The 19,553-nt window shown below is 33.7% G+C and overlaps 1 protein-coding gene and 1 non-coding gene across 3 annotated transcripts in view; both read left to right on the plus strand.

The window, feature by feature from the left end:
• Window positions 1-19,553, plus strand: part of LOC106111856 (protein bunched, class 2/F/G isoform) — a 114,912-nt gene that overhangs the window by 23,186 nt on the left and 72,173 nt on the right. The gene's annotated exons all lie outside the window — the stretch shown is intronic.
• Trnak-uuu lies at window positions 12,443-12,515 on the plus strand. The gene has a single exon. It is a non-coding gene; the product is annotated as a tRNA-Lys (tRNA).

Genomic DNA, 19,553 nt, shown 5'->3' on the forward strand with positions numbered 1-19,553 from the left:
TATGACAATCGTAAATAATTAAATTACCTATAGTTTCTGAGAAATGTGAGTGTACACATTTTAAGCTATTTTTGGTTTAATCGGAAAAGGATGGACTGCAGAAATTAGTGGTTTTCAAACGGTAAAAACATGCTTATTAAAAGTTATCTTACTCGACAGTCGTTTATTGTAATCTATAAGAACAGTCCACATTTTCTTTAATGAATGATATGCATGTATTAATAGTTTAGTACGCGCTTAATTGTCTTTCAACAAACGTGTTCTAAATAAAAAGTGCGCATGGTCCTTAAACGGCTACGAAGAAATTGAAGCCGCTCGTTCTCATTTACTTTTTACGCGATGACGTCAACCGTGACAGCCATACGTCCACTATTGTCTCTGACAAGCAGGCCGACGCACCACCGATCTAACTGTGAGTTTGATGAATGGGTTTCACTATCCAAGTACGTTGAACTTTGCTCTGGTTTCGTTGCGTCGGCGTGGGTGTTAAAACTAATTAAAATAGCTCTATATACGTATGTGCATACCCTCACACTTTTTTACAACTGACCAATATGCCAGTAACAGATTGGAGGCTTTACTTTTATATGATTCCCTTAGCAGACTAAAGACGATTTAATATGCTTTCAGATTTATATGTAGCAACGTATCACTGAAGTTTAGCAGTCCTCTATATCTAGAGCTACATCATATTACATTTTAGGTAAAGACATTAGTCAACGTCGACCGAGGATAGATGTGGACTAGCTTAAATAGAAATTCAAGTAATGATACCTTATATCATAAAAAAGAGAGAAAAACACATTAGTTCAGTCAAATAAATCTTGGTCAATATTTTTAACCTTCGAATAAGTTCGTGTGCCAATTTTCCAGCAGCTAGTTTCTAATGTTTAAGGCCTCGTTTAGTATTCGGTTAATGTCCATTGGACAGGAAGCGGTGTACCGTTTACCTCACATTACGTTAGCTTATTGTGTTTACGGTGTATTGTTCAGCAAGTGACGGTTTGCATTAAAATCCGACGAAGCCGTCTATGGTTGCGCGCGATGGGCTTTCCTTTCTAATTGTATGCACTGTCGAAAAGAAAAACAGCATCGCAATGCCTAAGTAAACTAGTGGTCCATTGATCCATATACCAATGGACCACTTGGAAAATGACATAATATGTACATTCTGTACGTATTTCTAACTCTTCACTAAAAGGTCATCACAGCCTAAAATTGCATCAGAAATTTCCCGTAAAGTTGTGTTTGGCTAAAAAGTTCTTTACGTTTGTGGCCAACAAAATAAAACCAATCATAGTAGGAACGAAAATCAATGTAAGAGATGTCGCACTGCAGATACCTAGAGGTATTACACCCCACGTCTGTCGGAGAAAGTGGCTTGAACTATTTATTGGTCAGGCCATTTTTTTACTTTCACGCTAGGAAATGACTAGCGATCGTTTTGCTGTTAATGGTATTCAAGCTCTTGTTTTATTTTAGAACGTGTTATACCTAGAGGCGGTAAGCATTACTTTTTATGATAATGAATGCTTCTGTATGTAGTTGAAACAAAACCGAGAATTAACATAGTTTATACCTAACAATATATTTGTACTCTCAGGACTGTGATTCAATCCAGGTGTGAAGGTGAACTTAGCAATTTTTTCAAATGTCTGGTAATTGAAGCAGCAAATGTTTTCAAATAAATAAATCAACTTCACGCCACACATTACGTGCGTTTAGCAAAGCTTTGCGCGCCATTACGAATGAGTTGTAGTTACAATATTAATTTAGAGCCGTAGCGAGATATGATCTCGGCGAATGCCGGCGGCGATGGGCGCTGTTGTCTTCAATTAACCCACTTCTTGTTCGGTCATTGTATGAAGTCTGCGCCGTGTCTGCTTTCTTCCCTCCGACGTAATGAGTATAAGTATAGCGAGGTTCGTACCCGAGCTCCGATAGCCAGTTATGCGAGCGCGGACCACACCTGTGTGAGTACTATTGCCATTGTTATATCAACAGACATCTCATCGTTTAATACGCTGTTGAATCATTACCAAAAACGATAACATACTAAGAAAAGCTTGTGATGTTTTTTATATACAGTTTACTTTCGATTAGGAATTAATTTGATGTAAGACGCATTCATACGATTTGTCTAAGTGGTAATTTCTACCGTGTTATTTGCAATGATTGATTAACGTCTTGATATTCGTTTTAATGAGAAAATAACCGTTAATTAATAATTTCCTGACTTTTCATATAAAAAGATAAAAAAAAAACTGACAAATCCTTATTATAATTCGTTGACAGCTATAGGTAACGCCGCCTGACATTTTTGAATCTTAATACAGTTACATAAGCAATGCTGCGGCTAAACGATAGTTATGTAATTAAGTTACGCAGCACGTGCAAGAACCTCCGACTATGAGGCAAGGAGAAATGTCAATCTGATAACATTGTATCGTCTCCGTAGTGGCCGGGCCTCACACGTACGTCAATTAATTATTTACATCTAATGAAAATAAATTGTTCATAATTGGTGCATTTTGCAAAAGATTCCATGTGTTTCACAAAATAAGGTATAAAATGCGGTTCTTTAGACGGTATTGATTACTAACAAATGCTATGCTTTTTAGCATTTACGTATTATGTCAGGGTTTTATTTGGATATTTTATTAATTCACGTACAATTTTCTACATTTCTCTATACATGAACTGTGCCAAAAGCTTAACTCAAGTGGCATACAATGATGCCTACACAAGTAATAATCGACGATGACCTTAGAAGTTTCCTTTTATCACAGTACAAAGAAGGTAAGAAAGGTTGATAAATTTACTTTCTTTGTAGGCACGCTGTACTCAGACTAAAGTTTCATGAATATTTGATCAGACTTCTAACTTTGCACAAAATCTTGAACACATAAAAGAGAACACGCTTTACAGAACTTTATTGTTGTTAAAGCACATACTCAAATGTAAGATAGATAGATTCTGTTAATTTACCATAAATCAGTAGTACTTAATACCTATATTATAAAGAAGATTTGTATTTTTAGATTTATGTATGTATTAGAATATTTAAAAAACTACTGGGCCGATTTCAAAGATTCTTTCCCTATTAAAAAGTTACGTTTTCACTGAGTAACGCTAGCTATTTTTTATTTTCATGCGGACGAAGTCGCAAGCAATACGTAATGTTTTATACTTTAATGGTTCTTTATAACGATAGCGACGGTTGCAATCAAAATTAGACCAATATGATAATCACACTTTTTGTTAAACCTCTGATAGGTATATTCATATCGCAATTTTCTCATACTTCGATGATTATACGGGTTACCTGTAAAGTCTAAATATACGTGGTTTTTGCGGATGGCTATTTTTTGCGACTTGTACCGTACCTCTTGACAGATAACTCAGACGACTGACCCAATTGGCACGGAAACATTTTTTTAAATGTGTTTTTCTCCTTGGCGTCCTGAGTGTATAGTATTTTCAACGTTGTCATGTTTTGTCTGTAATGTAGATAATTTTTACAGCATATAGAAAAAACAACCGATCGATACTTTTATTTATCAGGCGATATTGGGCAATTAAAAAACCTTCGGGGTACTTTAAGAAGGAAGCGTAGCACCATTTCAAAGGGCGGCAACGTTTTAATGTATTTCTGATGCCTATAGACGTTGATGATCACTTCGGTGGAACCGTTGCTCGGTTGCTCTTGTAAAAAAATGCAGCAAAATAAAATTTATGATGAAAAACCTGTTGATTATTTTTTTAAATAATCTACGCGGCATCAGATTAGCTGTTGGTTTTTCACGTTTAGGGAGGATTTGCGGTTGCCTCCTATTCCACCTGTCGTTAAGCAAAGTAGCCTAAAGGTGTTTTTAACCGATTTGTTTTAATTAATTTAAGACATTAAAATCAGGAGTTTTATTTAACTTTTATCCTTACATTAAAAATCGTAGTTAAAATTTACATGGTTTAATACGGAATAATTAAAACCGTCTCATACATTCCAGTCTTTAAATATCAATTACTCAACGAGCGCCAACGTCTAAATCATCTATTTATAATCAGTGTTGACTTGTAAATGCGTACACTAATCTACTGGGGCATGATAATGGCGTCGAACAAATTGACACTAAAAACTCTCTCTTTAAATTTTTGTTAAAATTGTCATTTTTATTCCGTTTATTCCCAGTGTATCTACTCGTATGCGTGAATCATAATATTAGATTAAATTGATTTAGAATAATCTATGCACGCACAGATCTCGATCAAATACTGACCATATTTTTCTTAAACTGGTTCTGTTATTTTAGCATCTAGATAAGCTGTAATACATATATTAAGAAGTGGTTGGTATTTGAATCGATTATTGCCTATCGAACATAAAGACAGAAACTGAAGGTTTGGCGTAAATGGCGAAAGTAAAGTCCTGTTGTTTTGCCAAAACGTGCAGTCACTTTCACGACGATGACGTTGAACGATAGTAGCGGGCCTCTTGGAAGAAAAATGTTGGCATTGATTAACGAATTCTTTTATGTTATGGCGCTTATTGTCAGTAAGCTTAAAAAAAAAACGTTGGAATAAAGCCATGGTTGTTTTATGACAATCAGATAAAAATTTGGAGAATATCATCATCTCATTATCTCCCCTGCCCTTATCCTACTCCCGTAGGGTCGGCGCTCCGGGTTTTCGTCCTCCTAATAACTCTATCATCCATCATCTCAATCATCACTCAGATTCACGATGATTTCTAATAAAAAATGCACGTAACTCTGTTCCTTATGCGGTTAAGTTGAAAATTATTTTCCATTGCCGGTGTCGTAAATTGCCAGATGTGGTTGGCGAAGTGCCACTACAGCTTATTGACTTTAAGAGATAGATGGATATTCATACTGAATTTTGTGCGAGGCCTTTGTTAGTTGGACTGATTTAACTCTCGTACGTCTTATGCGATCGTAGACTTTACTAAAATCTTTACTTCAGTGGTATGACGTTACTTACAGTTACCATTCTAGGACCATCAATATAGTGTAACTATAGACTTAAAAGAACACTGTACGTATTACCTATTAGATAAACGTTATAACTCATTATTAGTCAGTCAGTAAATATTTAGTTTGTAAACATAAACTCTAATAAGACTCGAGAACATGCAGTATATCTTGCCTTGACAGAAGTATTAGTTATTGGCCGGCCACAGCTAAACTAGCTTCAGCAATAGTTCATGTTGCAATTCACTGTACCACTACTTCTTACTCTGAAGTCCTAACACGACATGTTACCTAGCATCTGACAGTTTTGAATTTAACACTGAACAATATTTATATGATATGCGTCGATGTTAAGCAATAGGGCTGTCAAAAAATGATTAGTAGTAGTAATTCAATAAGCACAACTAAATTTGTGTGAGTACAATTGAAAGCAGGAAGTTTATCGTCTTATGTCACCAACACACGATCGGTAACATTGCCCCAGCTGATAAGTAATGACCGTAGCTTTGACAATAGATCTCAATGCAACAATTTAGACAAGATAAAGCACATAGTCATTAGTAGTGTAATTAATCTTTAGTTGTTTTTTACTTTTATTGTATACGCAGATTTTTTACCCATACAACTCAGGCATAATAAGCTTTGAAAATTGTTATCGATTGTATTTCCTGTATTCTCATATTTTTTTCGTGTTTATTAAAAATGATGTACTTTTTTGTAAATGTTTTTGACTTATACGCTGTTAGGCCATGGCCTTAAACTTTTTAATAAGACTATCTATACTTTATTTAAATGTTAATCTTATATTTAATCATTTTATCAATGTTGTACATGTTTTATCCATCAAAAATATATTTTTTTAAAAACGTGAAACACATAAGTGGTAAACGCTGAATGTAATGTTTGCACTATAGTCAAATTTACGAAATATCGTAGTAGAATATATGTCGATTTGATGACACATATTTGTTGAACACTTCTAGTCAGTCAAGAGGTCTCAAGTTGAACAGTTGTGTGAGTTTGTGCTTTTTATAGTTATTATTTCTAATTGAGATTGCGTTTGCTATTGCATAATAAAAACATCTAATATAATTGTCGAATATAAAGCCCGGTATACACCGTTAGTTTTAACTGAACAGTCAGAGTTGAAAGTTTAACTTACGTGCTTAGGCAAAATTTTGTAGTTCGACAGTTCAGTTAAATCTGAAGGTGTGTGTCGGGCTTTATTATTTTAAATTTCAGTCTTTTTGCACTATTCGTGCTTACGGCTAATTGCAAAGCTTTTATGTCTTGCGTTAATTATTAACGATAGTATTTGCAAATTAAGTTGGAAACTTTCGTTTTATTTAGACATGGAAAGTGTGTTTATTAAATAAATTTTTCGATTGTTGAATCATCAAAGATAGGTCCTCGTGTTAAGCTGTTTTCCTCAATGTAAGCTTTTATAGCATAGGGACAAATTTGCTGCAGTCTGGCGCTATCATGCAAAATATTTAACCTAATTTGCCAAATTGAACCCGACTAATGTAAACTTAGACTAATGTAATTCCAGCGACAACTTTTACCATTTTAAACTACTTTGAGCATCGAATAAATACTGCTAGAGGGTAAAACTGTAATAATACAGAAAAAATAAATTGCAATTTGTTTGTGGAGTGGATTTTTCAGCCATTCTCTCAAAGATAAAATCGGTTAAAACTAACCCGAAATGTAAAGGTTAAGAATGTTTAACGTTCTAATAACCCTAATTTAATACTGCTTACTACATCTTTTTTATTATAAATGACAAACCTTTAGACCACACACAAGAATACTCAATTGGTATGAAACATAAACGATAGTCGCGTGGTGTGTCTCGACGCAGTAAATGTTAAACAACGCGCTGTCTGTCCGTGCAAGAGGTTTTCTCTGTAGTGAAATACCTATCCGTACAATAAACATGCCTGAGTGTTTACACTCGCATAAGCTATAGGTGAAACCTGTTTTCAGCATGCCTAGGCCAGTCTACGATTTTACACATTGACTTGCAAAAATCCTAACTAAATATTACACTTTTGTAAACAAAAGTAGAACCTAGTATAATTTATTTAATTTTCTTTTTCGCAACACTTTTGATTTATAAAAACAACAACATTATCTAAAAATGGAGCTTCTAATAATGGCAATTAATGTCACCTAAACCTTGTTTCGAAACAATTGTATGAAATATTGCCATCCCTAACATTTTCCATAAAATGAAGAACAGAGTTGAGTTTATAAGCTTATACAAATAAACATTGGTTGCCTCCTAAAGAAACTTGATCTGCGCAACATCACTACTTTGAAGCAAATAGAATATTTGTCATTATTTTATATTCTAAGACAAAATAAAACAAGATATATTACATATGTAAATGTCTGTATATTCCCACGTCTGGCAAAACCAGAAAATTGGCGTTCTTAATTATATATGTAATAATTAATTATAGGACGAATGAAATAACATAAATGGGGTATCGGATTACACTGCTAGAATGTTCATAATTATTACATCTCCGTTACATTATACCATAAATACATAGCAAATGCTAGAAATGCTTAATCAGTTACTGGTAAATCATTGTTTTTTTTTTGTACTTTTGTTATAAACATTTAACGTTCCTTCGTAGTTGCTCCTTGCTATAGAATTTAACTCAAATAAAAGAAACTTGAAACTTCCGCACCAGACTAAGTGAAATGCTTTTAACAAATGCAGCTGGGAATCTAGTCCTCTGGATGAAAAACATGCTATATGAAACTGTCGAACATTGGTCAATTATTATCAAGTCAATATCGTCAAAACCGTCTGTTCTTACAATTGCGAAATATTAAATATGTACAAAGGATTAAACACACACATTTCCACTGAAAATCAGTGAAAATCGTTGCCGAAATATTTCGATCGAATTCGCGTGACAATGTGTGGTTCCGATCACTAGTTACGAAGGCTTTTCCTGCATTTAAAATTCGTGTTGGCCGATTTGGTAATACCGGACCGGCTAGTAAATTGGTAAATCGTTTCTCTTTATTTTTTTCCTATATTTGTAATGAACGATGTAACCCGACAGTATTGTGTTATCGTGTTGTGGACGATTTAATCGCGTCATCAAGTTTGATATTAATTGAAAAATATTTTGTCCGACGATTTTAAATCCAATTGTCGTTATCTCTATCGTAATACCTAATCTGGATCGCTAGTAGCGATTAATATGCAAGTTTTGACTATCGCGAACAATACATTTATTTATCAGTATTCTGTTTATGGCGCTTGGCGCCAAGAGTTAACTTATCACATGAGACTTATTGGACTCTGGGGATATGGGTATCGCTTTGCTTCTCTGTTCCTCCTGTTTTGGAACAATAAGTTTTTACATGGCTATTTGCGCATCAATTGCATTGTTTTGACAGATAGTGGATTTTTTCTCTACGTGGTTTAGAACAGTTTCGAGATAATAAAACCCTTGATCCTTAGTAGTTAAGTGTCGTCTCATAGCGATAGTCGCAGTGATAAAATGAGTCGCAATGATCTGCGCATATTTGGTTCCAATAGAGTTGATTAATTCTGTGAGTTCAAATAATTGTATTCATAATGAGGCTTTTTACAAACTAGCGACAAAATTTAGCAACGTGTATTTTTATTTGGATTTACATTTTTAAATGAAATTAATACTAAAGTTAAGTACTAAAATATTTTTTTTTAAATATTTTTTTAAAAAAAGATTTTAGTAATTTCTCGGCTTTTATGTTTCGGAGTTTTTACGACGGTTCAAATCTCTTAAATTATTCGGTTATATTTAGCATACGAAAGCAAATATAAGTTTAGTAAATATTACTATTGATAATTTAAGTGTAAAATATGTGATTCTATGTCAACACTTAAACGCGAGATATTTACTACGCAGAAATAGTTAAGACGATTGCAAACGGTAATATTTAGTATCGTAAACGGTATTAGCCAGTGAGTAATCGTCTTAACTCCAACCACGATGTCCAGTTATGATGGAGTTTATATCCAGTTGACTATATCTTTACAATGTTTTGCTTAGAAATTAAATCTCAAAATTTATTTCGACGAAATTAAATTTAAAATAACGTTTACCTACAGAAAGAATCTTTTTGGTTATTGATTTTGTTAATTTTACTCCCGCAACTGTTTATATTATGACAATTTAATAAGTTAGCTAAAAGACAAAATAACTGTAGTACTGAATAAAATTTATTGATTTTTTGGAATAATCTTTATCGTTTTGAACTCGAGTAGCTTGCCTTGTGTTTATGTATTGTTGAAGTACTACGCAATAGGGCTTCAAGGATTTCTCTTTATTTATTCAAGATTGAAAACATAACTGACAAGAACAATAAGTATATTTGCGTTTATTAGAACACTTGTAAATAGCCCAAAGATACTTACGAGTGTGTAAACGAGATTTGTTTGTTTCATTGGTCTGAATTTTGTGCGAAATGCGATCCTTGAGAAGTGTTTAGTCGGCTAAAAGCTTATTGATCAGTCGCGCCTAGACTTAGTTTATTTGTTAGACCGGCTGGAAATGGGGGCTCTCGGACCGCCCTAGGCGAGTCAGTAGGCGTCAGACACATTACTAGTTCGTAGACAGTGAAATAGTGTAATTATTTTCAAGTGTCGTTGTGTACGAGTTATGACATCAGTCGAACTTCGTTCATTCATATTTTATGCTTATGAGACAAACCAACGCCATTCATATAACGATAATAAATTTTCACGTGTCACTCTTTTTTGTAATGAATTTATCTGCAGTGTTTTTACGAGAAACATAAGAATTATCTTTGTATAACTGCAGTTTAATTAAAAATGGTTTGTTTGTAACTTAATTAAACATTTCCCAACATTTTAATTGCTATATTATGTTTGATTTTTGCTACTCAAATTGTACTAGTACGTCGGCAAAATAATTTATTGAAATTATACTGTGTATGAATTTTTGTCCCCGTTTAAGTTTCTTTAAAATTGTACAAAGAAATTATAATTGATCTCACGAATGCTCGTTGTAATCTTTGCGGAGTCGGTTCGTTGAATGTAATTTATAATTAAACGATCTTCTTACACGCGACCCGCGACGCCAACCGCCAACCGCCAACCACGAACAGAGAGAACTTCTAACCAGAGACGGGAGATGATTTTGTCTAGTGGAAATAAAATGAACTTTAATAACACCATAATTTATGGTCATAAAAATCCAAGACATTACATTAAAAGACATATTGATCGTTGTTACCCTTTTAAGCCAAAGAGGATCAAATGAAGCTTATAAAGACGAATACATATTTATATTCAAGGTGGCAACGCACAGCCTATTGTTTTTGCTAAGCACACGCATGCACTACTAATATTTGCAACAGCCTACCGTATCATGTGACGATGCCTGTTTCTGGTACATTTGTTTATGGTCACAAGAACGAGAATGTACAAGTAACACTTATAATTGCACAGAACCCGACTATGTATTTTTAGATCTTCAAATACCAATAATGACCACCGCACACCTTTCTTGCAACTAACATTAAATCGCTAAAAGATCCCGCTTATTACTGTAAAGCCTAAAATCGCCTGCCGCCGCCATCGCATGTCTATACGGATAAAGCTAAATAACTGCAAACCTCTGCAAGCGATTTTCGTTGATATTCGATTAAACGCAAATTGGCTTTCACTGCGCGAGAAACAACGTCGATATCTACGTGAGAAACAGATTCTCGAATGTAAGTTTTAGAACTGTCTGAGAACTGATAAATGAACGAAACCGGCGCATGCTTCGCGGTTACTTGCAAATTGAGCTCAAACATTTATCATGAATGTGAATATGTTTATTGGTGAATCGTCTGCCATCTGCGACGCAATATTGTTTAAATTGTACAAATGATAACCGACTGACCAGTTTTACCTTTGTTTTCAGGTACAATGACAGCCTACACCGCACACAGTGAGTCAAACGCCGCTAAAATGACGCTCGCTGACGTTATATTTATAATCGAAATACCCAAAGAGTTTTCCTTTCCCTACACAATACAATGGTATTAAACATTTTATTCATCAGCGAGCGTCATTTTATCTTGTTATACACCAAACTAATTATTTTCAAAGACATAAGTATGTCAGTCCCCGCAAACGTATGGAAATAAGTAGATGAAACTTAATAGATACCGTATTTGTGACGCAGTTGTGGAATTTGTTTATTACAATTACTCGGTACCGCGTTACCATACCTGGTCAACACAGGAACGTAAATAAGTACGGAAAAGTACGCAAGTATACCTTTAATTAATATATAGACAAATATCGCTGATAGAAGTTTTAGGGCCCATAAAAGTAACTGAACTTAAGTAACAGGAAAAGCTAATTTAATATACGATAGTCTAAACAGGTAGCTAAGTGTTAATTAATAGCTAGAATAAAAAACTGTTAGATGTAGAGAGTGAGGTTTTTGATTGAATTGTAATACCATTCATTTTTGTAAAAGAAAATTCAATTTCGATACTTAACCAACTTTCCAATGTTCTTATTAGTAGCGTAGGAATCTTAATCTTAACTTATTCAAATTGTTTTATTTCTCACACGATTCATATCAAGTTTATTGTCGATGACATAATGAGGGCAGGGCATATTATCTTGAGCCTATTTATCGATTACAAAATATTACACATGGAAAAATTAATCTTATGTAACTTATTGTTCTATATATCTCTGGTATTTATCGACAAAGTTAACGTTTTAAATATTTTTTTGAAAAATATATGTCTATATATTTGTAGTTCTTATTTAAATGAAAATAATGAATGGTATTACGATGTGAAGTTTGAGATAGAACATATCGATTTCTCGCCCGTGTCCTGCGGAATGGGAGCAGACCGTCCTCAGGGTTTGAAGTTTTACATGGAATGTTGGCAAGGCTAATCATTAATTTCCTAATCATAATTACTCTTCACCATGTAACATTATCATTCAAAAGGTATTGTTTGTTTTTTTTTTTTTTTTATTAATTGCTAGTTTTTAATTTTTGTTCTTCCAATTAAAAACATTTCTTCAATTAACGCAGAGCAAAAAGATACTATTGCCATCTAGCGGCGAGTAGCACAACTAAACTGTTTTACCTCGTTTCTTCTATACGACAAAGATGGCGCTAGTAGTTTTGAACTTTACTAAAAAAAAAAAAAAAAGGAAAAATGTTTTAACACATTTTATTTTTTTATGGTGAAAATTTTAGTCTTCGTCGATGCTTCGTATATTTTTTTTTATAATCCGCTGTTCAAAAAAGTATAACACAATTTAGTGTAAAGGATTTTTTTGTAGTATTACTTTTTGTTATAAGCAAACATCGATACAATTTAAAAACATTGGAGTTAATGGATTTAAATTTGTTGCAAATTGTGAATTATCTTACAGTATTTCACTCTACTAGACACGAGCCCGGATAGCTCAGTCGGTAGAGCATTGGACTTTTAATCCAAGGGTCCAGGGTTCAAGTCCCTGTTCGGGCGGGCAAACTTTTTGTGCATTTTCCCTGGAATTTTATTTTTAAATCTTTCTCTTATAAATGTTTTTCATTTACTGATTATGTTTGCAGTGATAGTGTTTTTTTTTTTTTTTTGCTTTATTTTTTTTTCGAATTACGTCGTGCTTATTAATAATTATAAAAAAAACATTAGATCTTAGCAAATGTTGCTTTAAAGATATGGTGCATTACTTTAAAGTTTTAATTTGCGTTTATTTCAATTTCGAGCAGCGCCATCTAGTTCGAAGCTTAGTTTCTAATGTACTGTTTCTTGCTTGACGCAGTTTTATTCATCGAGCAATAGGTGGCGTAGCAATCGAACTAATGATACTTTTACTTTGTTCATAAAAGATGGCAGCACTTACATCAGAAAATGCAAAAAAATCGAGCTGCTTAGAAAAGCACGTTGAGTAAACCAATATATTTTTTATGCTGTATATGAATGTACCGCAGACTTCGTCTTTATCGTAAAACTTTTCGCAATTAAAAGATTACCCATAAGTTCAAAACTGCTTTACTGCGGTTTTTGATGGGGCCGCATCATACCCTTTGAGCAATGTTTGAATTCTGTAAAATCGTCTTTAATATATCTAACACATAAAGTCCGATTACTGAAAACTTCCTCAATAAACTTTATTTCTTTAAATTAAAATTGACAACATAGTAAATTGGGTATTACGTTGCCTTCAGCGATTTCGCAGCAAGCGAACTGCAATGCGACAGCGAAGCTTAATCGACATAACGTTTAGGAATTGGTTACTAGGCGCCGAACTAGCAACTAATCGTATATTGCATGATTTAAAAAAAATATACAGACGAATTGAGTACCTCCTTCTTTTGGGAAGTCGGTCAAAAAGTAATAAGCCGGCTTTAAACTACTATTGTCAATACCATATAGTTATAAATCAAACAGAATAATTTAGATAGAAAAATAAATTAGAGGCACAATAAATATAATGTGAATTGTACCGTAATAAGAAGTTAACAGCTGTTTAAGAACATGTTGTTTTATAATAACTAATAGTAATGATCGCATTATTAGTACGTAACATGTCTTATTGTAATAATTTATATCTATTAGGCAATTTTGTTGGCTTTTTTACTATTTTAAACCGTTTGCACATGCGCTATCCTAGTTTTGTATTCGATTTATGATGAATGGACATTTCCTAATAATTGATGACACGAAGAAAACAATAGAAATCCGTCAACCACATATTATTATTGCTTAATAATATGAGTTTTAACCAAAATATAAATGTCCATCTTAAAACCGCTATTTTATTACTAAGATTAGCATTCACTTGGTAGTTTTAATGTCATTCGGTACAAGAGAAAACGTTATACTGGAATATTCCAGGGCAAATTTATTTATAAGCAATGTAATTAAATACATCTGGGAGTTATGTCGGCTCATCTTGTCACCATTGTCATTGCCGCGCGACTTGGCCGCGAGTCAAGGAATCGTGTGTGCCGCACCTTATAACACTGAATACGTAACGCCGGTGTCACACGAGGGTAAAGTAGCAGATAGACCGAAACAACAGTTCTGTTGTGACAAAAATGTGCGTTCAAATACTAGCAGTACTATACTACTCTGCCCCCGTGTGTAACTAGCATTACACCGGCATTAACACATCAAATGTATATCATTCTGTCCACAGTAAATAAGGCTCAGGACTGTTTCTCCGCTCCAAATAACAATTATCTCTTTGTCCATACGTAACAGTTATATAAGAAGTGCATTGTGCAAGTTGCGTTGCAGTTTGATTAGTCTTGATACTTTAGCACAACTAATTTGTTGCAACAAAGGATTTTTATTTTACGCAATACAATTCTATAAAAAAACCCACGAATGTGTGAATGAAAGTCTTAAGATATTACGAGAATAACAAAGTAAGACTGCCGCATACAAGAAGTAGTGAAATTGTTACATTGTAACGGATATTTCCATGTTATTTGTGAACTCGTTAACATCAATAAATACATCCAATGGAAAGTTTTGTTCAGTCTGCGAATGGCGGAGGATTTGCTATTAGATTATTTATTACGCACGTAGATTAGTTTATCTTAGTAATAAAACGACAATAATCAGGGTTAATGCTAAAGAACTTTTATTTTTAGACCGATAACGCTTAAGGAAATTTGATAAGACGAAAAAAGTGTTTTTAAAATTGGTAGTTACAATATAAAAATACGAAAATAGCAAGATATATTAATAACAACTGTTGCTGGCGACTTCGTCCGCGTAAAATTAAAAATATAATGATTAAGTAATTTTTAATGGTGAGAGAATTTTAGAAATCGGCCCAGTAGTTTTTGAGTTATTTCAATACATGCAAAAGTCCAAAAATACAAATCATTCCTCTTTATAAAATTAGTAAAGATTACCATTTAATACTATTTAATATAAAAAAAAAACTTTACCATCAGTTTCGAGTTCCAATACTGATTTTAAAAGATAATTAAACTTAAGACGGCGTAAATTTAATTTCCTTTATATAATTCCACAAACTTCCCGCGGCAAAATAATTAAATCATGTCAATCACTAACGTCGTTAACCCTTACTCGAAAGTAATTAATTCAGTGGCTATTGTTGATGTGAATAAACATGTTGGCAATTTATTGCGCTATAAAACTGCTAGAATGGTGCACACGCCGTCTGCAGTCCGATATTTTTAAACACTGCTAACCTATTTTTAGATGATTGATTTTTATTGGCGCATCGCACGAAGCGTATCTAAATGGGCGAGGTGGCTGCAATGCTTGTTTACGAAAGCAAAATCCGAATGCAGAGACATTGCATGAATCAGTCGAATAAAGCTTTAGGATAAGAAAGGAGTAAATGTTTTACGGATTCTTTACATCACACCCAATAATAAAGGCGTATTAACCTATTTGTAAAGTTTATCACACGTTCGAATTGTAAATAACTGCAAAAAGATGTAACTACAAATTACTGAATCTGTAGCTCCCTAGATATAATTGTTTTCTTTAAATTAATAAGTGCATATGCATGCCATTAATTTGTCCTCACTCCTGGCCACTAACAACAGAGTTAAACTGTCGCCAACGCTTATAAATATAAAACTAAAATGTTACTAACGGAAGTTGAAGAATAATGTTTTATTTATAACCAGTTAATCTTTTCACGGGTCGTTTTTGATTAATGAAATTGAGGTCAGTACCGATATATTTCATACTAGCTGGTGCTCGCGACTTTGTCCGACTTAAAAAAAAAATTGTATAAAACATAACCTGTGTTACTCTGATAACGTAGCTTTTTAATAGAGCAAGATTTTTTGTAATCGGTCCCATAGTTTGAGTGGTTTCAATACATACAAAAATACAAATCTTTCCGCTTTATAACATTTGTATAGATGTATTCTGAGTGCGTCGAGGACAGATTTAGACGCTCGTTGCAACTAAAGCATCCCATGTCTTAGATGGTGAAGTCTTCTTTCACAGCTCGTTTGAAATAGTCGGCTTGCTTCCGTTCTGAGAATGACCGTAACGAGTTCCAACAAAAGTTTGTTTGCGTTCCTGATCCTTAGTTTCGAGGATATGTTACTGGTTGCGTGATTTATTTTGTGTTTGCTCTTCCTGTTGACTTTCTTTTCAGCAAATCAATCATTACCGACGCTACAGAAGAAACTGGCCATTATTGGAGACATTATATTTTTATTTTACACATTTATATGTTTAGCTGGTTTTAGTTTAGTTTATTTCTACTTTTAGCTTTTATACTGACTCTACTATATTAACAGTTCTGACATTATCTTCAAAAAATCATACTTTATAAAAAGACGTAGATTACAAATAATGTTATAGCAGTAAAAATATATCGAAATTGCAAGATTTAATTCCTTTAAGGTTAAGCTTTAGTCCAAAAAAGGTGACCATATTCTCCATTTCACTCGTAAGTAATATCTAATACTGCTTTCAAAATTGAATTGATTTTATTATTTGTAAAATCAATTAAAACACCGACGGTTTGTTAGCGCAGTGCAATGATGTAGATCTAGCAATTAACTAACTGAAGTGGGTCGGTTACTTTCCCGGTCAAATTAATTTGATCAATTAAATTAGGCAATCAAATGAAAGTAGTTTACGAGTATAAGTTAAATTTATAAAACTAGTAGCTCTGGAAAAATTTTATTTCCTCTTTCACTCTTAAAATAAAAGTTTTTTGATGTTTCCGCTACAGACCGACGAAATGATTGATTACTAGCTGTTTCCACCAATCGACTTTCCTGTTCTAGTTGCCTTTTCCCTTTTTTTCTTTTATCTGCCCTTTCACTACCTTAACACTTGTATAAAATATTGTGTTTTGTTTTTGTACGTGGTAAGGAAAACGCACTAGTGTGGACATAGCTATGTAGATTTTTGATAGAGAACATGATTTTGATATTGATAGAAAATGTGATGATTTGTACCGGCAATAGATTTCTTTTGTTGAGCAAATGAAAAAGCGATCTAACACCCACAAGCCCAGTTCACCTTGTACGCCCTTTGTAAAGGTCGAACCTGGTTAGCTCGACTGCGACTTGTTAAGACATTTTTGGTACGATTTTATGTCAAGCCCAATTCTAGTGAATCACTGTAACCAATAGAATATTTTGGCATAACTGATTTAGAAGAAGGAAGTGTCATTTGTTTTATAGTATAGTTATACTTTGGACAAATCATGTCTTAAATTTAACCTTTCTTTAGAATGTTCTGCACAGGTTTATATAACTAATATTAGTAATCAAATAGTCGCAGCTACCTGCCGCCACGAGCTCACAATTATTGCAATTTAAATTGCAAAATGTACGTCCACTTAGCATCGACGGAGCGCGGTTTCACGTCACATATAAATTGACTTTATTATTATGATTGATAGGACTCGGAAAAATCCGCTATCATATTACTGCAATAGTGATGTGCCGTAAACGATATCGATTAGGATTATAGTGTAAAAGTATTTAATATCGTCCTATCGATCATACTTTTTTATCTTTTGTTTCTTTCCGCTTTTTGATGGTCTTTCACAAACCTGTCAATAAGTGAGATGATTTGTGTCGGTCTGAATTATCTTTTTTTTTAAATGTTAACTACTTGAACACAATCATTCAAATATGCAAACAAATCTATTACTCATTCCCGTCTCACCTTACAAATGTCACCCACATAGTAATTATTGTGTAGCCCTTTGTGTATACAAATATAGTTAATAAACGTCAAGTGAACGTAATATCGGGTCGCAGTCGTCGGTCATTACGATCGTAAACCGTTACAAAACGCTCATTCGTACAACAAATGCTGCGAACAATGCACATTGCGTAAAGCGTGTCCTTCCACCGAGCTCGTTTGGCCTTATGCTGCCCGCATTCACACTATCGCTGTACTCACCTTTGATTATAGACAAACGGACTACGCAAAAAACAGATGTACTATATAAAATATGAAAATTTTCGTGGTTTGTGATGTAATGGTGACAGTCAAACTCGTATGTTTACTGACACTTCTTTACCAACTCAGATTGGTTCAAAATTATTCACACTTACAAGATATTACAAGCTAAGAAGTGAATATTTTATTCGTGAATTTGTGATCTTGACAAGTCCTGACTTTTACTAGTCAAAGGCACTAACACTATCGACCCTAATACGACTAGTAGCGTTTGATTATCTTAATGCATCGGTCCGGTGGTGTTGCGGAAGTCTGCAATGACTAAACACAACACACCAATAGTCTGTAACTGGAGCCAGGTGTTCCACTAATTTAACGTTTTCTCGAGCATGTCCTTAAAGAGGACTAAGTTATTACTAATTATAGTAGTACAGAACATATAAATTACTAATTGTAACTATGTTATCTGTAGCATTTGTGTTTAACATGAATGATTTTATTCGTATTACTAGCTGTTCCCATGCGACTTCATCCGCATAACATTATAAAAAAATCATATTATTGTTAACATTTGTCAAATTATCAATTGCAAATGTCATACCGACGACATGACATGATGTCAAACCATGGCAACCTTGCTTCCTTGATGTTGGCAGCAACTTGTGGTCTCTTTCCCACATTAGGGTCTTTATCGAAAATATTTACCCCCTAAGTTGAATGGTGTAAAAATATATGGCCTTAAGCGTGACGTAGGTGACGGGCTTTTTTTCAAAGAAAGAATTATTCAAAAATATGCTGTAATTGCTTACATCTTAGGCAACAAAGAAGTGTGTGTTTACGCTTTATTATAATAGTATAGATAATTTATTCAGCTAATATCACCTAACCGCGATATGTGATGTACAGCATGTTTATATTTTATTATGCTGTGCAAATATTAGCATGCCATAAATTAACATAAGTTAAACATGTTTGTATTAATAAAACCTACTTTCATTGTCCAATATTTGTGTCGTAAAGACTTGATGAACATTATATTTAAACTCTGATGTCTATTACTTGATAAGGAGATGTGCGTTATCTCTTGCAACGCCATCAGAAGACCGTAACCTGAAAAAACATCCGCAACAGATGAGTCATTGAAACTATATGGGTTCGATGTCGAAAACGGTACGGGATTAGTGGGCCAAAGTTATTATATAAAGTCGATCGAAAGTCCGGTTTAACTAGGCTTTCGATAACCCTTTTGTTGCGGCAATCGCAACAGAATTACTTTTGAAATACGATTTCGTTCAATTTCCCATCGGAGAGTGCTCGTGTGGTTGCGAGATTTACATTATGTAAAATGTAGGTCGTTACTTTATCATCACGTATGAACTAAAACGCGTTAAATTCGCTCTCGACTCGTGTGTTTTATGCGCGCAAAGGTTATCTACCTAATTTATTTGTTTTCTAATGCTGTAACATGGTTTAGAATTGTCAAGCAACGAGAATTCGTTGCTTGTTAGTAACAAGTATTGATTGTATTTATCTGCCATGTTGTGTTCAATTTCAAGGGACAAAATGAGTTCCATATATCGAAAGACATATATTTTTAAATATTTTTGTTTTGGTAAATGTCTGGCACAT

The sequence above is a fragment of the Papilio polytes genome, unplaced genomic scaffold (assembly GCF_000836215.1).
Source record: "Papilio polytes unplaced genomic scaffold, Ppol_1.0 DF824146.1, whole genome shotgun sequence".
Lineage (NCBI taxonomy): Eukaryota > Metazoa > Arthropoda > Insecta > Lepidoptera > Papilionidae > Papilio > Papilio polytes.